This window comes from Scyliorhinus canicula, chromosome 9 (genome assembly GCF_902713615.1).
Source record: "Scyliorhinus canicula chromosome 9, sScyCan1.1, whole genome shotgun sequence".
Taxonomy (NCBI): Eukaryota; Metazoa; Chordata; class Chondrichthyes; order Carcharhiniformes; family Scyliorhinidae; genus Scyliorhinus; species Scyliorhinus canicula.
The window spans coordinates 92,444,724-92,464,087 of NC_052154.1; the positions used below are offsets into that span (position 1 = coordinate 92,444,724).

General features: G+C 46.6%; 1 long non-coding RNA gene across 1 annotated transcript; it reads left to right on the forward strand.

The window, feature by feature from the left end:
- The first annotated feature begins 262 nt into the window (after positions 1-262).
- Positions 263-6,075, forward strand: LOC119970991. Its single transcript, XR_005461713.1, has 3 exons — positions 263-348; positions 4,327-4,419; positions 5,275-6,075. It is a non-coding gene; the product is annotated as an uncharacterized LOC119970991 (long non-coding RNA).
- Positions 6,076-19,364: the final 13,289 nt, after the last annotated feature.

The window sequence follows — 19,364 nt, forward strand, 5'->3', positions numbered from 1 at the left end:
CCCCTGCAGCCAAACGTTCAATGTGTGCTTTATTGTAAAATCTCCTATCATTGCCTGCAAACTTACCCTTATAGGCCACTGAGTGTAAAAGTGTTTATTCTGCCCATGCAATTTAAGAAGCACCCTCTCACTGCCAGGCCTGCAACAGAGCAATAAGGCTCAGATTGTGAAAAACTGATTGGAAATCACACAATTCCAAACGTGATCTGGAGTTAATTTTATGCTTTACACTGAATCTACTAGAAATGTCCTTCTGAGCTCTGTAAATGTTCATTCTAAAGTCGTGAACTTCATTAATTTCCAGGTGTGCAGAGAGATGGTGAAAGATCCGATTATTCCGGACATCAGGTATGTTTCCACAATCGATTCTAATGCACTTCAAATGTAAATATAAATATACGCACAGCAATGATTTAACCTATTTAAATAGGGCAGCATGGTAGTACAGTGGTTAGTACTGTTGTTTCACAGCTCCAGGGTCCCAGGTTCGATTCCTGGCTTGGGTCACTGTCTGTGCAGAGTCTGCACATTCTCCCCATGTCTGCGTGGGTTTCCTCTGGGTGCTCCGGTTTCCTCCCACTGTCCAAAGATGTGCAGGTTAGGTGGATTGGCCATGATAAATTGCCCTTAATGCCCAAACAGATTGGGTGGGTTGCTGGGTTATGGGGCTACAGGGATAGGGTGGAGTTGTGGGCTTAAATGGCATTCTCTTTCCAAGTGCCGGTGCAGACTCGATGGGCCAAATGGCTTCCTTCTGCACTGTAAATTCTATGTAAATTGCTATGTTTTATTCTTGCGTTCAAAATTCAGAAGAAATGAAACAGTGTGAATTCTGCAGTTGATCTGTAGAAGCGGTCATTGTCAATAGATCAAAGGCACCTGATTTATAACTCTATCTGGCTGTGAAGAAGCATGTTGCATAAAACTTAACATCCATTGAATAGTAATGGGGAAACCTACTTCTCCCTCCTGTGCACAGTGGGCAATGTGATGACGGCTGTACCATACCCATTCAGCAATTTTAAACCAGAGCGCACAATTTCAAATCCTACCACGATATTTTGATACTTAAGTTCAGTTTCAAAAAATTTATCTGATCAAAATAAGGTAGATATGCAAAAATACCCGTGAATTTGTCATGTTTCTGCAAAAGCACAACTGGTTAATTAATGTCTGACAGCACGTCTACCTTCTTGAAATTATGTGTTCTTGACTCAAGTCCATAATGCCTGGTCTAACTCTTAAATTAATTCTGAAATTTCCTGACATGCCCATCACCGCTTTCTCAGGGCATTGACTGTTAGAACTGATTGTTGGCCTTGTCAGGAAGGTCACAGCGTGAGAGAGTACAAGATCCTGCAGGATATCACAAGCTGAAGATACCAGATTTGCTGTTGAATGTTTCTGTGGGTGCTCAGGCAATGGAAGTGGAACTTTGGATCAAGTTGCTGCAGTGCGAATAACCACAAGGAGACAGGTGCCGAGAAATTTGTATTAATTCCCATTGCCTTATTCTCCAATCAGGTATTCCAAATGAATTTGGAACAATCCCACCCAACCCAAGTAAGAGTATTATCTAATTGGTTATTGGGATGTTTGGATGTACAAAGGGATCTGGGTGTCCTTGAACACCAGTCAATGAAAGTGATGAGGCAGATGTAGCAAGTAATTTTGAAAGCAAATGGTATTTTGTTCTTCATTGCAAGAGGATTTTAGTTCCGAAGACGGGAACTCTTACTACAGTCATATAGGGCCTCGGTGAGTCCACACCTGGAGTACTGCGTGAAATTTTGGTCTCCCTTCCTAAGAAATGATACACTTGCCATAGGGCGAGTGCAGAGGAGGTTCACTAGGCTGAGTCCGGGGTTGACGGAACTGTTCTAAGAAGAGACATGGGTTCGACTGGCCCTATAATGATCAGAGCTTGGATGGATGAGAGGACATCTGTTTGAAACCTGTAAATTTCTAACAGTGCTGGACAGACTAGATGCTGGGAGAATTATTTCCCTGGTGGCACTCTAGAACTCGGAGACACAGTCTCAGGATATAGGGTAGACCATTTAGGACTCAGATGAGGGAAATTCGGTAGAATTCTCTACTACAGAAGGTTAAGGAGGCCAAGTAAACAAATGTACTCAAGTAATAGAAATTTAGATTTCAATGGCACCAAGGGGCATAGGAAGGAAGTGGGGATATGACAGTGAGACAGAGAATCAGCCATGTTCGTATTGAATGGTGGAGCACTCTCTACGGGCAGAATGGTGCACTCCTTTTCCTAGTTTCTCTGTTTCTATGTGTTTGCCTTGAACACAATTGGATGGGGTGGGATCGTGGTATGGGATTTGTTGCCACACAGGCCATGAGGCCAACCAGGCACCATAAAGCTTGTTGGAACACAGTGCCATGGACCCTGGTTTGGGTCACTGTCTGTGTGGAGTCTACACATTCTCCCCGTCTCTGCGTGGGTTTCCACCAGGTGCTCCAATTTCCTCCTACAAGTCCCAAAAGATATGCTTGAAATGAAAATGAAATGGCATGTTAGGCGAATTGGACATTCTTAATTCTCCTGAACAGCTGCCGGAGTGTGGTGGCAACGGGATTTTCACAGTAATTTCATTCCATTTCAAAGTAAAAATAATAATCTTTATGAGTGTCGTAAGCCTACTTGTGACACTAATAAACATTATTATTATTATTACTTTGCCGCTATTTTCCATTTATTGACTTCAATTGACAGAAATATGTTGCCATTTACTCAAACATTTGCAATACACTGGCTTTTTCATCAACTTTCTGGTCAGGGCAGAGAGTAACATCCTTGAATATCACCCCGTCAACAGCTGAATTCAGTAAGATCTGTTTTCTGTGATAAATGTTCACATTTACTTTCCATTTGTATCTGTGTTTCTAATTCTTCCCAGTGCTCATCAGAGTGTACCTTAGTGCAAGAGCCATGGAAGTAGATATTACTGAGAAATATTGATATATTGCCGGCGACCAGAGTTCAACTCCGGTCTTGGATGCCTGTCTGTGTGGAGATTGCCCCGTGCATTCTCCCCATGTCTGTGTTGGATTCCACCGAGTGCTCCGGTTTCTCCCCAGCGTCCAAAGATGTTCAGGTTAGGTGGTTTGGCCATGCTAAAAAAAATGGCCTTAAGATGTGCAGGTTAAATGAGGTTATGCGAATGGTGTCAGGGAGAGGGCCGAGGTAGAGGACTCTTTTGGAGGGTTGGTGCAAACTCGATGGGCCAAATCGTAATCTTCTGCACTATATGGATTCCATGGAATATAACAATTCCTGTTTCATTGCACAACACAGTTAAAAATATATATAATTTGATACACATTATACATGTAGACGTGGATATTGCGACATTATGGATGAATAGAAATATGGTGGTGCGTGTAGTATGGCATTTCGCGGTCATGTTGTAATGTAAACTCGTTTGCTCCATGATTGCGGATTACTCTTTGCGGGTTGTCTGAACATCAGAACTGATCTGATTACCAGCCACGCTCCTCTCTGGGTTAATTCAATTCCTTCCAGTCTATAATTGCTGCAGAAATTTTCCAATCATGCCTCGCGTTCAATTTCATAAAACCATCTCAATGGCATCCCTACTTTTGCTGTAGCATCCGTATGAATTCAACCAGCGACTCCCATTAATGGCATGCAAGGATCAAGCGTGATCCCGCATTCTCTATTTTGGGAATTTCTCGGGATTTCATTAACTTCGACTGAATATTCGCAGCAATCCCAGACAACCAAATGGAAGAGCATCTTCAGCTCTTTACACCGGTTCTCCTAGAATTCTGGTAGCCACGCAGTCATGTATGATCAGGAGAGCGGTTGTCGCTCTGAAACGGTGAACGCAGATTTCCGCTTTTCCCGCCCGCTTGTTCATGAAGCAATGTTTGGGCGGAGCATCCAAATGGAAATCCGGTGGGTGAGATACACCTACCCAGGAACTTTCTTCGGGTTGATTTCAGTGCTAGGAAAATAGGCCAGATGTGGTTTCCATCAGTGCCTCCTCCAGATTTTCCATTCCTCGCTCTCCGCTGACGATGCCTTAAACCCAGGCGGTAAACTCTTTCGTCACTACCCCAGAAACCCGACTCAGTCCGTTCGCTGGGCGCTGGTGACGCAGAGATGGGAGTCAGGCGAGATTCAACGAATAATAGTCACTGGCACCCATTCATTTAATTCTGGATGCTGGAGCTACAGTTTAGGGATCTGCTTGCATTGTTGCTTGAAGCATCCGGTCGAGATTATTCGTCCCAACGACATGACAAGAGATGTTTTTCTTTGTCTTTCCGTCCGTTCAGGGGGATATCCAAACGTTGGCGCCTTATGCCGGACGAGATGCGACTGACTCCCAGAAGGCCGCAATACGTAAAGAAAGGACAGCATATATGCAGGTAGGCTTAAAGAGTCGATCAAAAGATGCTGAATAACAGTCATTAACAAATATAACGGTGTATTGAGAAACATCTCTTTAATACTGCTTTGGTACTTTGGTCGGCTTTAAAACTAATCGGAATGGCAACTACAGCTCTGTTTGTCCTCGGGGTCGCTACGTGAGAATTGAGAACAATGTATACACTGACACTCTAGTGCAATCGTAAGGGTCGTCTGCATTGTCTAAAGTGCCGGCTTTCAGGTGATAAGTTTTCACAGCATCCCTACAGTGCAGAGAGAGGCCATTTGGTCCATCGAGTCTGCACCCACCCTCTGAAACAACACCCTACCTAGACCCACTCCGCTACCTGCACGTTTTTAAACACTGAGGGGCAATTTTAGCATGGCCAATCCATGTAACCTGCACACATTTGGACCCAGAAGAAATCTACGCAGACACGCAGAAAAAGTGAAAACTCATCACTGATAGTGACCAAGGCGAAATTGAACCAGGGTCACTGTGCACCTGTGCCGCCCTGAGACCATATTTACCTGGTAAAGTGGATCTAATGCCACTTATTTGGGAGATGACCAAGGCTTATCTTCTGTGGCCTGATCAGTGACTTGGTCGTTATCACTGAAACAAAACATTACCACCATCTTGCTGTTAGTGGAATTTTACTGTGAACATTTCCGCTGTCAGGCTTGCCCCAGTGACTAGCTGCACCACAACAAGTACTTCATTGATTGTAAAACACGTCACGAGGTCGTGACATGCAAGGTTTTGTTTTTCCATTTCAATGACTGAGTTTAACTTTAGAGTATAAACAAGTAAAATATGAAACTAATTATATTCCCAAACATTGATTTCACAGACCAAACCAAGACGACCTGACAATGCGCTGACCTACGCTGCTCTAGATATGTCAGGGTCAAAGAAATCAGCAAATCCTAATTATAAGCATACAAGCACGGAGTATGCTCAGCTAAGGATTGAAAAACAAAGAGCAGATGTTATCCACACGGAACCGAAAGCGACGTGATAATGGGGTCCAGTGCGGAACGCGCGTTTTATTTATGTTCATTGTTAATGGCCGAACTGCTGCATAACATCGAAAATGACAAACTAATAACCAGTGTTCTGGGGTTGGGTGGTTTAATAATAGGCCACCGCTAACCACAAACATAGATTTAGAAGCTGTCGCTATCCTTCACTTGATTTAAGATGCTGTAATGAAATGGATTGTAAAATCACAAGATCTGATCAAACAGGCGATCACCAGGCATCTATCTGATTGGTGTTTGCATTTGTATTTGTTACTTGTTGTTTAAGCTTTCTGAAGTTTTTGAAGCTGGCTTTTAAAGCAGACCAAGGCAGGCCAGCTGCACGGTTCAATTCCCGCACCAGCCTCCCCGAACAGGCGCCGGAATGTGGCGACTAGGAGCTTTTCACAGTAACTTCATTCGAAGCCTACTTGTGACAATAAGCGATTTTCATTTCATTTCAAATTTTCACTTCACCTTGGCCAGGGGTTGGATTTAGTGCTGTTTTTTAATTTGTCCTTGGGATGTGGGCATCACTGGCTGGGCCAGCATTTGATGCCCAAACCTAATTGACCTTGAACTCAGTTGTTTGCTAGGTCATTTCAGTGTGTGTGTAGTGTCCAGGTGAGGTCGGCAGAATTCCTTCCCTGACCGACATTAGTGAACCAGATGGGTTTTTACAACAATCAGCAATGGTTTCATGGTCATCATTCGACTTCTATTTTCATATTTTTATTGAATTCCAGTATCACCATCTACCGTGCCGGGATTCGAACCCGACACCACAGGCCATTACCCTGGGTCTCTGGATTGCTCGTTCAGTGACAATACCACTGAGCCACCGTATTCTCATAAAACATCCTAAATCATGCCCTCGAACCATGAGAAACCAATAATTGGGTTACTTGATAATTGGCAGTAACAGTAATCCTTGGTGGCAGATACAACTTTACCTTGGACAGCGGTGCAAAACAGGCCACAGAGAATTGACACCATGTTGTGCTCCCCGCTCGATTTTCAATTATATTGACTTCTGGATTTAAGGATGGCATTGTGTTGAAACAAAAATACAGGGGCTGGTTTAGCTACAGGGGCTGGTTTAGCTCACCAGGCTAAATCGCTGGCTTTTAAAGCAGACCAAGCAGGCCAGCAGCACGGTTCGATTCCCGTACCAGCCTCCCCGGACAGGCGCCGGAATGTGGCGACTAGGGGCTTTTCACAGTAACTTCATTGAAGCCTACTCGTGACAATAAGCGATTTTCATTTCATTCATTTCACATGACCGCGAAATGCCATACTACACGCACCGCCATATTTCTATTCATCCATAATGTCGCAATATCCACGTATACATGTATAATAATGTGTATCAAATTATGTATATTTTCGGGAGCACGGTAGCATAGTGGTTAGCATCAATGCTTCACAGCTCCAGGGTCCCAGGTTCGGTTCCTGGCTGGGTCACTGTCTGTGCGGAGTCTGCACGTCCTCCCCGTGTGTGCGTGGGTTTCCTCCGGGTGCTCCGGTTTCCTCCCACAGTCCAAAGATGTGCGGGTGAGGTGGATTGGCCATGCTAAATTGCCCGTAGTGTCCTAAAAAGTAAGGTTAAGGGGGGTTGTTGGGTTACGGGTATATGGTGGATATGTGAGTTTGAGTAGGGTGATCATTGCTCGGCACAACATCGAGGGCCGAAGGGCCTGTTCTGTGCTGTACTGTTCTAAATTCTAAATATCAACAAGCAACAAATGAACCATAAAGAATAAACCTAATAAAACAACAATTTATATTGCACTTTCTACAAGCTTAACTTCTCCAAAGTCACAATGAAGTGATTTTCAAGTGTGTCACTATTGTCAGCATTGGGACTGGCAATAACAAGATCCCACAAATGTGGGTTCAGATAGCTTTTCCAGTGATGTTCCTTCATGGGTAATTATTGGTCAGGACAAGAGAATATTGGGGCTCTCCTACAAACAGTGATGGTGCCATTGGATCATTGACCACGAGAAACCATATGGGGATTTGATTTAATACCTTCTCTGCACTGCATACATTTAACAGTGAATTTATCGGCTTCCAATATCTACAAAATATTGCTTCAAAATTCTTCATTCAGCTATTTTTGAAAAAATATACAATTTATCGGGGAACAAACTTTAAAAGTAAATACAGGAAGTGGTAGCATAACATCAATAATCACCACTGATATTTATAGAGCACGTTTAATGTAATGGAATGTATCAAGGCACTTCTCCAGAGCTTTATAAGACAAGCAATAACAATGAGCCACATCTGGGGATGTTAGGCTGAATGTCCATTTTTTCCCCCAACAGATAATTTTGAAATGGTGTTTTAAAGGGGGGGGGGGGGGGGGAAAGAGCTGGACAGGAGCAGAGGTGGGGAATTCCATACCTTAGGCATAGATGCCAGTTATAACTGGGATTGCTCAAGATGCCAAAATTAGAGGATCACAGATAGCTTGGAGGCTTGTGGAAATCCAAACACGAGCACCTGAGGACAAAATAACATGAAACAAATAGAAAGCTTATCTTTTTTTCCCTGAAAATGTACTTTGCAAATCTAAGGTTTTTTACTCAGAAGATGCAACATTTCCTAAAAATGGGCAAAGGGCGCACAACTGTTAGGTGGATTGAAAATGTGCATCGCTGATGGGATAGTGGGGTAACAATCCCAAATGGACTGATTGGTCTTTACTGGCACTTGGCCTTTTTTAACCTTGTTATTATAGAACAAAGAACAGCACAGCACAGAACAGGCCCTTCGGCCCTCAATGTTGTGCCGAGCCATGATCACCCTACTCAAACCCACGTATCCACCCTATACCCGTAACCCAACAACCCCCCCCCCCCTTAACCTTACTTTTTATTAGGACACTACGGGCAATTTAGCATGGCCAATCCACCTAACCCGCACATCTTTGGACTGTGGGAGGAAACCGGAGCACCCGGAGGAAACCCACGCACACAGGGGGAGGACGTGCAGACTCCACACAGACAGTGACCCAGCCGGGAATCGAACCTGGGACCCTGGAGCTGTGAAGCATTTATGCTAACCACCATGCTACCCTGCTGCCCCTGGAGTATTATGTACTCATCTGTATCATAATTTCTAGTGTATCATTGTTATTCAAGTGTTAATGTCCAGAGAACAAAGATATATCATGGATTGTGTAACATGGATGCAGATTCTTTAGTTTTTTCTTTCATAATTAATATTATTAATGCCTTATATTATAAAACTAATTGTAAGATTGTGTTCCAGTAAAATAAATGCCTATCATACATTCCTGATACATTTTACTATTGCAGTTATTGTAGGATCATATCTACAGATTATTTATCAATTTAACATACAAACAATGCCTTGTTTATAGATATTTGAACATTTAAAATGGAAATACATGCCACAGGGCAGCATATTTGTGCAGTGATTAGCAGTGCCACCTCACGGCACCGAGGTCCCAGGTTCAATCCCGGCTTTGGTTCATTGTCTGTGTGGAGTTTGCACATTCTTCCCGTGTTGCGTGGGTTTCGCCCCCATAACCTAAAGATGTGCAGGGTAGGTGGATTGGCCATGCTAAATTGCCCCTTAATTGGAAAAAAGGGATACTCCAACTTTTTTTTTAAAGAAGAAATACATGCCATTGAGCAACAAAACAAATCAGCAGTAAAAAGCCATCCATGGCTTAATCGGGAAGTTAAGGGTAGTATTGGAATTGTTTTATACTTTATAATGTTACACAGAGACCTGGCTCTACATAGAACATAGAATTTACAGTGCAGAAGGAGGCCATTCAGCCCATCGAGTTTTCACCGACCTACTTAAGTCCTCACTTCCATCCTATCCCTGCAACCCAATAAATAACCTCTCCTAACCTTTTTGGTCACTAAGGGCAATTTATCACGGCCAATCCACCTAACCTGCACGTCTTTCGATGATGGGAGGAAACCGGAGCACCCAGAGGAAACCCACACAGACACAGGGAGAACGTGCAGACTCCGCACAGTGACCCTGCGGGGAATCGAACCTGGGACCCTGGCACTGTGAAGCGACAGTGCTATCCACTTGTGCTACCGTGCTGCCCATATGTTGCAAAGAATAGCAGTAAATCTGAGGACTGTAAGTCTTTTGAAATCAGCAAAGAGGTTCAAAACGCTGATCTAGAAGTGAAAAAATAGAATATGAGAGCAAATCAGACAGGAATACAAAAGCAGGTTGGAAGCACTTTTCCCGATATACAAGGCACAAGAGGGATTCTAAGTTACACATTTTCGTTGGAAGTAGAGGAATGGGGAATCTGAAAATTGCAAAAATAGAGGGTAGGCATCACGGGTCAGCATGTGACCAGTGGTGTAGAACAGGGACCAGTGCTGGGGTCTCAACTCGTTACAATTCATATGCATGATCTAGATGAAGGGAGCACAAAGACAGAGAGGATAGAAAGTTGTGAAGAGGCCAGAAGGAATCTACAAAGAGATGTTAGTAGGTTAACTGAGAGGGCCAAGATCAGCCAAGTGGAGTAGAATGTAGGAAAACTTTGGCAGGACTACTAAAAAAGAAGCATATTACCAAATGGTAAGGTATTGCAGAACTCGGTGATGTAGAGGGATCTGCATGTCCCAGGGCATGAATTGCAAACGATTAGTATGCAGTTGCAGCAAGTACTTGTGAGCAAATTAATCCAGAAAAATCACTCAACATTCTGGTATGCTTCAACGTCAAATGGTTTATTAAATTACTGGGAGCAGCGGGCAGGGACTATCATGCATCTGTCCACTGAATGTAACAAAATCAGAAACATTTATACAATTGCACAGCCTATGCAAAGAGACATTGACTGGAAGCAGTGCTGGGCCGAAAAATGGCAGATGGAGTTTAACCCTCATAAGTGCGAGGTGATTCTTTCTGGTAGAAAAAAGAGCAACCTACCCAAGGTCAACACCTCCACCTTATCCCCATAACACAGTAACCCCACCCAACACTAAGGGCAACTTTGGACACTAAGGGCAATTTATCATGGCCAATCCACCTAACCTGCACATCTTTGGACCGTGGGAGGAAACCGGAGCACCCAGAGGAAACCCACACACATGGGGAGGATGTGCAGACTCCGCACAGACAGTGACCCAAGCCGGAATCGAACCTGGGACCCTGGAGCTGTGAAGCAATTGTGCTATCCACAAGGCTACCGTGCTGCCCATGTGAAAGCATTGGAAAGGGTGCAAAGCAGATTTACCAGGATGCTGCCTGGTTTGGAGGATAGGTCTTATGAGGAAAGGTTGAGGAAGCTAGGGCTTTTCTCTTTGGAGCGGAGGAGGATGAAAGGTGACGTAATAGAGGTTTATAAGATGACGAAGGGGATAGATAGAGTGGACATCATAGACTATTTCCTCGGGTGGATGTAGCTGTTACAAGTGGGCATAACTGTCAGATTCAGGGTGGGAGATATAGGAGAGATGTCCGAGGTAGGTTCTTTATTCAGAGAGTGGTTAGGGTGTGGGATGGACTGCCTGATGTGATAGTGGAGTCAGACACATTAGGAACATTCAAGCGGTTATTGGATATGCACATGGAGCACACCAGAATGACAGGGAGTGGGATAGCTTGATCTTGGTTTCGGACAATGCTCGGAACAACATCGAGGGCTGAAGGGCCTGTTCTGTGCTGTACTGTTCTCTGTTCTATCTTCTATGTTTGCTATACACAATCCCATAACAAGTATTGGTTGGTAGGTAACACGGCCTGCTTAATGGAAGATGGAATCCTCCTTTCTCAGCTGTCCTTGGGTTTCCTGGATGCACATTGACTGTTTTATTCATTTAGAGGATGTAGGCATCGCTTGTGAGGCCATCGTTTAATGCCCATCCCTAGTTGCCATTCAGAATGTGGTGGTGAGTTGTCTTACAAAGAACAAAGATCAAAGAAAAATTACAGCACAGGAACAGGCCCTTCGGCCCTCCAAGCCTGCGCCGATCCAGATCCTCTATCTAAAACTGTTGCCTATTTTCTAAGGATATATATCCCTCTGCTCCCTGCCCATTCATGTATCTGTCTAGATACATCTTAAATGACGCTATCATGCCAGCCTCTACCACCTCTGCAATGCGTTCCAGACACCCACCACCCTCTGCTTAAAGAACTTTCCACGCATATCTCCCTTAAACTTTTCCCCTCTCACCTTGAACTCGTGACCCCCAGTAATTGAGTCGCCCACTCTGGGAAAAAGCTTCTTGATATCCACCCTGTCTATACCTCTCATGATTTTGTAGACCTCAATGAGATCCCCCCTCAACCCCTGTATTTCTAATGAAAATAATCCTAATCTACTCAATTTGTCTTCATAGCTAGCGCCCTCCATACCAGGCAACATCCTGGTGAACCTCCTTTGCACCTTATCCAAAGCATCCACATCCTTTTAGTAATGTGGCGACCAGAACTGTACGCCGTATTCCAAATGTGGTGACCAGAACTGAACACAGCATTCCAAATGTGGCCAAACCAAAGTCTTATACATCTGTAACATGACTTGCCAACTCGTGTACTCAGTACCTCTTCCGATGAAGGAAAGCATGCAGTATGCCTTCTTGACCACTCTATTGACCTGCAGCCACCTTCAGGGTACAATGGACCTGAACACCCAGATCTCTCTGTACATCAATTTTCCCCAGGGCTTTTTGATTTACCATACAGTTCACTCTTGAATTGGATCTTCCAAAATGCATTACCTCGGATTGAACTCCATCTGCCATTTCTCCGCACAATTCTCCAATCTACCTATATTCTGCTGTATTCTCTGACAGTCCCCTTCACTATCTGCAACTCCACCAATCTTAGTGTCATCTGCAAACTTGCTAATTAGACCACCTATACCTTCCTCCAGATTATTTATGTATATCTCACACAACAGTGGTCCCAACAGAGATCCCTGTGGAACACCACAGGTCACAGTTCACTATTTTGAGTAACTCCCTTCCACTACTACTCTCTGTCTCCTGTTGCCCAGCCAGTTCTTTATCCATCTAGCTACCTGGACCCCGCGAGACTTCACTTTCTCCATCAGTCTACCATGGGAAACCTTATCAAATGCCTTACTGAAGTCCATGTATATGACATCTACATCCCTTCCCTCATCAATCAACTTTGTCACTTTCTCAAAGAATTCTATGAAGTTGATAAGACATAACCTTTGCTGCACAAAACCATGTTGCCTATCACTGATAAGCCCATTTTCTGCCAAATGGGAATAGATCCTATCCCTCAGTATCTTCTCCAGTAGCTTCCCTACCACTGACATCAGGCTCTCCAGTATATAATTACCTAGATTATCCCTGCTACCCTTCTTAAACAAGGGGACAACATTAGCAATTCTCCAGTCCTCCGGTACATCACCCGTGTTCAAGGATGCTGCAAAGATGTCTGTTAAGGCCCCAGCTATTTCCTCTCTCATTTCCCTCAGTAACCTGGGATAGATCCCATCCGGACCTGGGGACTTGTCCACCTTAATGCCTTTTAGAATACCTAACACATCCTCCCTCCTTATGCCGACTTGACCGAGAGTAATCAAACATCTATCCTTAACCTCAACATCCATCATGTCCCTATCCTAGGTAAATACCGATGCAAAGTACTCGTTAAGAATCTCACCCATTTTCTCTGACTCCACACATAACTTTCCTCCTTTGTCCTTGAGTGGGCCAACCCTTTCTCTAGTTACCCTCTTGCTCCTTATATATGAATAACAGGCTTTGGGATTTTCCTTAACCCTGGTTGCTAAAGATATTTCATGACCCCTTTTAGCCCTCTTGATTCCTCGTTTCAGATTGGTCCGACTGAAACTTCAACCACCTGGCCGGGCTCATTCCCCAACATGAGGTCCAGTATGGCCCTTCCCGAGTTGGACTTTTACATCCTGCTCTATAAAACCCTCCTGGATGCTCCTTACAAATTCTGCTCCATCTAGACCTCTGACACTAAGTGTATCCCAGTCAATGTTGGGAAAATTAAAATCTATCACCACCACCCTGTTGCTTCTACACCTTTCCATAATCGGTTTCCATATTTGTACCTCTATCTCATGCTCACTTTTGGGATGTCTGTAGTACAACCCCAACATTGTTACCACACCCTTCCTATTTCTGAGCTCTGCCCAAATCACTTCACTGCTCGAGACCTCCATAGCACCCTCCTTCAGCTCAGCTGTGATATCCTCTCTCACCAGTAATGCAACTCATTCACCCCTTTTACCTCCCTCTCTATCCCGCCTGAAGCATCGATATCCTGTGATATTTAGTTGCCAATCATGCCCTTCCCTCAACCAAGTCTCAGTAATAGCAATAACATCATACTCCCAGGTACTAATCCAAACCCTAAGATCATCTATCCTACCTACTACACATTTAGCATTAAACCAAATGCACCTCAGACCACCAGTCCCTTTGCGTTCATCATCTGCTCCCTGTCTACTCTTCCCCTTAGTTACACTGATTTCATGACTTCATAGTTCTTTACAGGCTTTAGTTACTGCCTCCTTACTGTCCACTAACCGCCTCATTTAGTTCCCATCACCCTGCCACATTAGTGTAAACCTCCCCAACAGCGTTATCAAAAGCACCCCCAAGGACATTGGTTCCAGTCCAGCCCAGGTGTAGTCCCTCCAATTTGTAGTCATCCCATCTCCCCCAGAACCGGTCCCAATGTCCCAAAAATCTGAACCCCTCCCTCCTGCACCATCTCTCAGGTCACGAATTCATCCTGCCTATTCTTTCATTTCTACTCTGACTACCACGTGGCACTGGTAGCAATCCTGAGATTACTATCACTGAGGTCCGACTTTGTAACTTAGCTCCTAACTCCCTAAATTCTGCTTGTAGGACCTCATCCCGTTTTTTACAGATAGCATTGGTGCCTATATGCACCACGACAACTGGCTGTTCTCCCTCCCCCTTCAGAATGTTCTGCAGCCGATCTGAGACATCCCCGACCCGTGCACCTGGGAGGCAACATACCATTGGGGAGTCTCGTTTTCAAACACAGAACCACCTAGCTACCCCCCTTACAATTGAATCGCCTATGACTATAGCCCTGCCACTCCTTTTCCCGCCCTTCTGTACAGCAGAGCCAGCCACGGTGCCATGAGCATGGCTACTGCTGCCTTCCCCTGGTGAGCCATCTCCCCCAACAGTATCCAAAATGGTATCCCTGTTTTGGAGGGAGATGACCGTATGGGGACACCTGTACTGCCTTCCTGCTTTTTCTCTGCCTTTTAGTCACCCATTCCCTTTTTCCCTCAGCAATCCTAATCTGTGGTGTGACCAAGTCGCTAAATGTGCTATCCACAGCCTCCTCAGAATCATGGATGCTCCAAAGTGAGTCCATCCGCAGCTCCAGAGCCACCATGCAGTCTAACAAGAGCTGCAGCTGGACACACTTCCCGCACGTGAATGCGCCAGGCACATCAGCCACGTCCCTGAGCTCCCACATTGAGCAAGAGGAGCATAACACTGGTCTGAGATCTCCTGCCATTTTTAATCTTAAAGTTAACTTAATCCAACTATAATACCAAATAATAGATAAATGAAAAAGGGAAAAAAAGAAAAATTGTTACCAATCACACGTTAAAAAAATAGAAATAGAAAACCTAAACTTATCAACACGCCTCAGGGAAAACAAAAACTACTTACCAGTCACCAGCCAATCACTTACCTGCTGGCGGTGACATCACGGTTCAACTTCTTTCTACTTTAACCTGCTCTCGAGTCTCCCTCTTGATCTTTACTCGGCTGGGATCCTTACATTGATTGTGTTTTTTTTTGGTTAGAGGAGGAGGTAGGGAGGGAAACACTGAAGAAGTGTTTGGTGTTTCACTGTCACTTGACAACAGCTCCTCCACAAACCACCTTCTGGATACAGTGACCGCAATGCAATGATGCAAATTTTCCCCGCAACAGCCAATCAGCGGCTCCACTCTGCTGCCCTCTGCTGTATGCTCGCCTTCACTTGAAAACGGAGGGTGTCTTGCTCAGGTACAACTTCTGGACAGAGTGACTGCAATGCATTGATGCACCTGGGCAATTTTCTGCATTGCCGGTTAGATGCCAGTGCTGCAGCTGTATTGGTACAGCTTGGCTAGTGTTCATAGATCATAGAACGATACAGCGCAGTACAGGCCCTTCGGCCCACGATGTTGCACCAACATGGGAAGTCAAAAACTAACGGCCATCTAACCTACACTCTGCCATTATAATCCATATGCTTATCCAATAAACTTTTAAATGCCCTCAATGTTGGCGAGTGCACTACTGTTGCAGGTAGGGCATTCCACGGCCTCACCACTCTTTGCGTAAAAAACCTACCTCTGACCTCTGTCCTCTATCTATTACCCCTCAATTTAAGACTATGTCCCCTCGTGCTAGCCACCTCCATCCGCGGGAGAAGGCTCTCACTGTCCACCCTATCTAACCCTTTGATCATTTTGTATGCCTCTAGGGGCAGCACGGTAGCATGGTGGTCAGGGTCGGCTCAAGGCACCGGCAACTCGGGCTGTTGCCCGGGGCGCCATGTGCTAGGGGGCGCCAGACTCGGGTCCCGCGCATGCGCAGTTGGGCCGGCGCCAACCAGCGCATGCGCGGTGGCCGCACTCCCCCAGTGTGGCCGCGCTCCCCCAGGGCCGCCCCCCCCCCCCCCCCGCTCGGTCCGCTCGCCCGCTCCCCCCCCCGCCTCGGGTCCGCCCGCCCCGCCCCCTCCCTCGGGTCCGCCCGCCCCGCCCCCTCCCTCGGGTCCGCCCGCCCCGCCCCCTCCCTCGGGTCCGCCCGCCCCGCCCCCTCCCTCGGGTCCGCCCGCCCCGCCCCCTCCCTCGGGTCCGCCCACCCCGCCCCCTCCCTCGGGTCCGCCCCCCCCCTCGGCCCCCCCCCTCTCGCCCCCCCCCTCGGCCCCCCCCTCGGCCCCCCCTCGCCCCCCCCCCCTCGGCCCCCCCCCCCCTCGCCCCCCCCCTCGCCCCCCCCCCCTCGGCCCCCCCCCTCGGCCCCCCCCCCTCGGCCCCCCCCCCCTCGGACCCCCCCCCCGGCCCCGCGGCCCCCCTCGGCCCCGCCCCCCTCTCGGCCCCCCCCCCCCAAGGGCGCCGAAGTTCAGCTTGCCCGGGGCGCCAGCAACCCTAGGGCCGGCGCTGATGGTGGTTAGCATAAATGCTTCACAGCTCCAGAGTCCCAGGTTCGATTCCCGGCTGGGTCACTGCCTGTGTGGAGTCTGAATGTCCTCCCCGTGTGTGCGTGGGTTTCCTCCGGGTGCTCCGGTTTCCTCCCACAGTCCAAAGATGTGCAGGTTAGGTGGATTGGCCATGATAAATTGCCCTTAGTGTCCTAAAAAATAAGGTTAATGGAGGGGGTTGTTGGGTTAATGGTATGGGGTAGATACATGGGTTTGAGTAGGGTGATCATTGCTCGGCACAACATCGAGGGCTGAAGGGCCTGTTCTGTGCTGTACTGTTCTATGTTCTATGTTCTATTAAGTCACCTCTTAACCTTCTTCTCTCTAACGAAAACAACCTCAAGTCCATCAGACTTTCCTCATAAGATTTTCCCTCCATACCAGGCAACATCCTTGTAAATCTCCTGTGCACCCGTTCCAAAGCTTCCACGTCCTTCCTATAATGAGGTGACCAGAACTGTACGCAATACTCCAAATGCGGCCGTACCAGAGATTTGTATAGCTGCAACATGACCTCATGGCTCCGGAACTCAATCCCTCTACCAATAAAGGCCAACACACCATAGGCCTTCTTGACAACCCTATCAACCTGGGTGGCAACTTTCAGGGATCTTTGTAAATGGACACCGAGATCCCTCTGCACATCCACACTACGAACAATTTTACCATTAGCCAAATAGTCTGCATTCCTGTTATTCTTTCCAAAGTGAATCACCTCACACTTCTCTACATTAAACTCCATTTGCCACCTCTCAGCCCAGCTCTGCAGCTTATCTATGTCCCTCTGTAACCTGCAACATCCTTCCACACTGTCTACAACTCCAGCGACTTTAGTGTCGTCTGCAAATTTACTCACCCAACCTTCTGTGCCCTCCTCTAGGTCATTTATAAAAATGACAAACAGCAACGGCCCCAGAACAGATCCTTGTGGTACGCCACTCGTAACTGAACTCCATTCTGAACATTTGCCATCAACCACCACCCTCTGTCTTCTTTCAACTAGCCAATTTCTGATCCACACCTCTAAATCACCCTCAATCCCCAGCCTCCGTATTTTCTGCAATAGCCGACCATTGAGGCAAATTCTCGAGCACAAGTCATCAGTACTATTGCCAGGATATTTTCAGAGCCCATAGGCTTTGCAGTATCCAGTGAAGTGAATCATATTGGCTGAAGACTGACGTCTGTGTTTCTGGGAATCTCTGTAGGAGACGAAGATGAATCATCCACTCGACACCTCTGTCTGAAGATTGTTACGAGTGCCTCAGCTTTGTCTTTTGCACATACGTGCCTCCATCATTGAGGATGGGGATATTTGTGGAGCCTCCTCCTCCAGTGAGTTGTTTAATTGTCCACCACCATTCATGGCTGGATGTGGCAGGACTACTTCGATCTGATTAGTTTGTTGTGGAATTGATTAGCCGTGTCTATTAGTTGCTGTTTATGTATTTGACACACACATCGTCATGGAACATGGACATGGAATACATGGAACAGTACAGGCCCTTCGGCCCTCGATGTTGTGCCGAGCCATGATCACCCTACTCAAACCCACGTATCCACCCTATACCCGTAACCCAACAACCCCCCCCTCCAAACCTTACATTTTTTAGGACACGACGGGCAATTTAGCATGGCCAATCCACCTAACCCGCACATCTTTGGACTGTGGGAGGAAACCGGAGCACCCAGAGGAAACCCACGCACACACGGGGAGGACGTGCAGACTCCACACAGACAGTGACCCAGCCGGGAATCGAACCTGGGACCCTGGAGCTGTGAAGCATTTATGCTAACCACGATGCTACCGTTCTGCCCTGTGTTATAGCTACACCAGGTCGACACCTCAGTATCGTTTTGCCTGATGTTGCTCCTGGCATGCTATCCTGCACTCTTCATTGAACCAGGGTTGATCCCCTGGGTTGGTGGTAATGGTAGAGTGGGGAATATGCCAGGCCAAGTGCAGATTGTAGTTGAACACAATTCTGCTGCTGATGATGACTCACAGCGCTTCACTGATGCCCAGTCTTGAGTTGCTAGATCTGTTTGTAGTCCATTCATTTATCATGCTGGTAGTGCCACACAACATGTGCAGATGGGACATTGTGTCCACAATGACTGTGCGGTGGTGACTTCTACCAATACAGTCATGGACAGGTGCATCTGCAGCAGCCAGATTGGTGAGGACGAGGCCAAGTATGTTTTTCCCTCTTGTTGGTTCCCTAACCACCTGCTGCCGTTCCAGTGTAGCAGCTATGTACGATAGACCCGGCCAGCTCGGTAATGGTAGTACTACTGAGCCACTCTTGGTGATGAACCCTGAAGTCCCCCACCCAGGGCATATTCTGTCCTCTTGCCACCCTCAGTGCTTCCTGTAAGTGGTGTTCAACATGGAGGAGTACTGATTCATCAGCTGATGACCAGTATGTGGTAATCAGAAGGAGATTTCCTTGTCCATGTTTAACCTGAAGCCATGACACTTCACGGTGTCCAGAGTCGATGTTGAGGACTCCCAGAGTAACTCCCTCCAGAGTGTATACCACTGCGCTGCCACGTCTGCTTGTCTGTCCTGCCGGTGAGACAGAACATACACAGGCATGGCGATAGTGGAGTCTGGGACATTGTCCGTAAAGTATAGTTCTGTGCGTATGGCTTTGTCAGGCTGTTGTTTAAGATGTCTGTGAGACAGCTCTCCCAG